General features: G+C 43.1%; 1 long non-coding RNA gene across 1 annotated transcript; it reads left to right on the plus strand.

Moving 5' to 3' along the window:
* The first annotated feature begins 527 nt into the window (after window positions 1–527).
* On the plus strand, window positions 528–920 carry LOC124466125. Its single transcript, XR_006955888.1, has 3 exons — window positions 528–589; window positions 709–815; window positions 904–920. It is a non-coding gene; the product is annotated as an uncharacterized LOC124466125 (long non-coding RNA).
* The last annotated feature ends 3,033 nt before the right edge of the window (window positions 921–3,953 follow it).

Consider the following 3,953-nt stretch of genomic DNA (forward strand, 5'->3'; position numbering starts at 1 on the left):
TCATGCCAGTGCCATTGGGGCTCACTGTGGAGTAGACAAAACCTTGCACGCCATTCATCAACTGGCCTGGGATGAAGGCAGACATCACAAAATGGGTGAGTGGGTCATTCATCCATATTTCTGTGGAGCCCATGAAAAACATGTAGCCTGCATATTTCATGTGTGTTGTCAAATGTTTTTCTTTGTTAGATTGCTGAATCTTGCTTGAGTACCTTGAAAAGCGCTATATAAATACAATTTATTATTATTAGTTTTTAGTGTCTTGGAGCAGTGAGACATCTAAAACATGCTGGTCTGGGAGGCCTAGGATCAGGTTGTAAAACTCTAAATGTTACACTTTTGCTTGCATTGAAGGTGTCTGAGCCCTTTGAGCTCGTGGGGATGGATCTTGTTGGGAAACTGAAGTGCTCCAATACTGGACACCAATACATGTGTGTGATGGTGGACTACTTCACCAAATGGATCGAAGTATGTCCATTAAAAACCAAAAAGGCAGAGGAAGTAACGGAGTGCATCATGGTGGCTTGGTGGATCATATGGCGCCCCCAAACGAATCCTCACAGACCGGGGCAAAGAATTTGTGAACAAAGTAAGTTGAATTCTGAGATATGACATTCTACTTTTGTACACAGCAAAACTAGGAGGGGAAACGAGATGGTGTCGCAGAAAATTTATATTTTTCATGTTCATATCCAATGCCTATTCTAGATCAACTTGGACTTGTGTGAAAAACTTGGTATAGTCAGAAGCTTATGTGCACCATACCACCCTCAAACAAATGGTTTGGTTGAAAAGCTCAATGGCACCATTCAGGGGTAAATCATGCTTTTGTCCTATATAACCTACATTATCTCATATTGTATGTATTATTGTAAGGAATTACTGTATATTTTCCAATTTCAGGGCTTTGAAAAAAATGGTGCCGGACCACCGAAGCGACTGGGACAAGTACATCAAACCTACAGTGTTTGGACTACGGACAAAAAAACAAATGACCACAAAGTATTCACCGTATTTTTTGATGTATGGAAGAGAGGCCCGTTATCCATCGCAAATTCCAGACAAGTGGCAGGTATGAAGGCATTTCCCTGCAGTAGCAGCTGATTGGGCAACCATATCTATGTATCTGCTTTAATGTGTGCTTGTTTTGCGTGTTGTGTATCAATGTTACAGATAAGTGACGAGGACTTGAATGCTCTCAGAGAGAAAGAGGATCTTTGCAGCCGGATAATTGACCTGGAAGATGTGTACCCTAGGGTGGAGGCGAACATCAAACAGAGACAAGACAAGGTGCGGAAGAGGAAGTGGTCAAAGGGGGAAGATGACAGCTTCATGGTGGGGGATAAAGTTCTGAGAAAGAACATTCGTCAGGAACAAAGAAAGGGGGGTAAATTATAATTAGAATGGACCTGCTGGGTCCATTCACAATAACCCAAATCGAAGAAAAAAGTGTTGATCTAAGAAACGACAAAGGAAAGATCCTTGAAAAGATCAATATTGACCACCTGAAAAGGTATGTGGTACCACAGCCACGGATCCCATCAAAATGGATTGCCACCACTGCCACTCCACCTGCAGAACCACAGCCTAGCCCCTTCAGCTCCTCTACCGTTCCCCAATCCCCCACTTTCACTCCAGCAGAACCACAGCCTAGCCCTTCAACGGTTCCCCAATCCCCCACCCCAGTGTCAGTCTCTCCAGAGGAATGTAAGTATAGATGCAATTTGTTTCTACCGACAACATACTGAATACATGCAGGACTGTCACATGCCACAGGGGCACTTGGGATTTTTCAGAAATCAATGCTGCGTGCAATTACAATTTGAGGCTTTTGTAAAGAACTCTGTCTTGTACTTTTCAGTACTAGCTGACATCTGGTCAGGTCAATGGCAAGGTGTGCTGTGGAGCAAAATTGGGCCTTATAAAATATTTTCCGCAGACCTGCAGAATCTGGCCCCCGGAAAGGAGGTAGAGAGTGAGGTAAATGCATGCTGCTTAAAGCCTTTTCATTGACATGCTTGGATATATTTGATGGCAAACATTCAACTCTACACAATTACCACTGAAGGTTCTGAATGCATTCATTCATAACATCATTGGGAAGCGAGATCCAACAGAGAAGAAGGTTTATCTGGTTGATTCGTTTCAAATGACTGCGATGTGGCAAGGAGCATACAGGGGACTAACCAAGGTGAGTATTTTCAAAATCGGTTGATGCATCATTACAATACACAAGTATTCATTGATTATGAGTGTTCATTTTCAGCTTGACCCAATGGCCTATGACATACTTATAGGACCAGTCTGTGACAAGCATCACTGGACTCTTGTGGTGAGAATTTACATGCGCTACCAAGGAGCAAAGTATAGAACCATGGGTGGTTCAAATAGGTGTGCTTGATTTTAAAGTTTAAAATCGTCCTCTCAACATGACTTAACATCTTGTAAAGGTAATCTATCCAAAGGAGAAAAGGGTCATGTACATGGACCCCCTTGATGAAACCCCTAACCACTTGATGAAATGCAGGGATATGACAAGGCAAGTCGTACACCAGTGGTAATATCATAACAAGTTGTAGGTTACAAGTAGCAACAATTTTGCTGTTCTATAGAGCTTTCATGAGACGCAAAAACATCCACGTCTCACGATGGGCTTGTGAAAAAATAAGCCATCCGTGTCAGCAAGACTCTACATCCTGTGGGGTATTTGTCTGCAAGGTATGAGTACACCTGACCATTTCTTGAATACAGCTATTGAACATTATTGATTGTACTTTTCTTGTGTAGTATGCAGAGCTAATTCTGGCTGGTGGGGGCCTGGATTTCCCAAATGACGAGGAGGCTGTCACTCGGTTGAGGAGAGAAATAGCCTGTAGACTGATCACTGAATCAGATTAAATTTACTTTATTGTCTAAAAAACATGTGCATTAAGGTATCATTGAGAAATTGACAAAGACGTGTTATATCTAGACAACTTGTCTGAGGTTTGCCGAGGATGTGGAAATTCATGCCGAAGTCCAGAAGGAATAAAAGAGGACCCTGATGACTGGGTAAGTACAAACTGAAAGTTATGTTATGTATTGTGTTGTATTACCAATATACGTCATATTTCTCTTTTAGATCCAGTGTACAGCATGTGGCCTATGGTTTCATTGGCTTTGTGTCGGGAAGCCACCATTGGGGCAGGACTTTCACTGTCCTGCATGTACCCTGTAAAGGTAGAGTAGAGTACATGCAGTAGTACTTAAGTTTGGGAGGAAGACCACCAAGACTCCTTCACTCCAATCAACTCATACACATCTGCCCAGCTAAAGCACGGAGGAATGCGACCAAACTCCCCGTTTTCAATTACGAATTCTGCATAAAGTCTCTTCCTGTCCTCTGGTCCTTGTGCTAGCATGTTCTTGCTTCCCCCTGTCATCTATCCAGACTTCCCGGGGATCTGCTTGAGCTGCTGCTCGGCCGTGACCCACTACAGGACTCTGCCACACCCCGAGTTCAATGCCTGGTAAATTTGCATGCACCCTCATCATTCATTCCTGTGCATCCCAGTAATCACACTATTTGCTTGTCTGTGCTACTAGGCTCCACCAACTGCTCCAGGCTCGGCTCTGCTACCAGCCTCCACCAACTTCTCCAGGCTCCAACAAACTGCATCAGGCTGGTGGACATCGGTCCCTTCCAGTCCATCCATCTACCTGGCTTCCCTGTTGTGCACCGATCACATTGCACTAGCACTATGGCTACATGGCTTGAACTGGCCTTTGCAACCTTTCTTTCACCTACCATCTAAGGAGGAGGGGATCCCTCACTGAATTGTTCCTCATTTGTATTTTTGTAAGATTTGTATTTTTATATTGTAAATTACGGCAACTTATATTTTATTGTATATTTAATGTTAATTCTAATTCCACTTAGTAGTGCTAGTTTATGTACCCTTAGTATAAATGGA

Source organism: Hypomesus transpacificus, unplaced genomic scaffold (genome assembly GCF_021917145.1).
Source record: "Hypomesus transpacificus isolate Combined female unplaced genomic scaffold, fHypTra1 scaffold_65, whole genome shotgun sequence".
Classification (NCBI taxonomy): Eukaryota; Metazoa; Chordata; class Actinopteri; order Osmeriformes; family Osmeridae; genus Hypomesus; species Hypomesus transpacificus.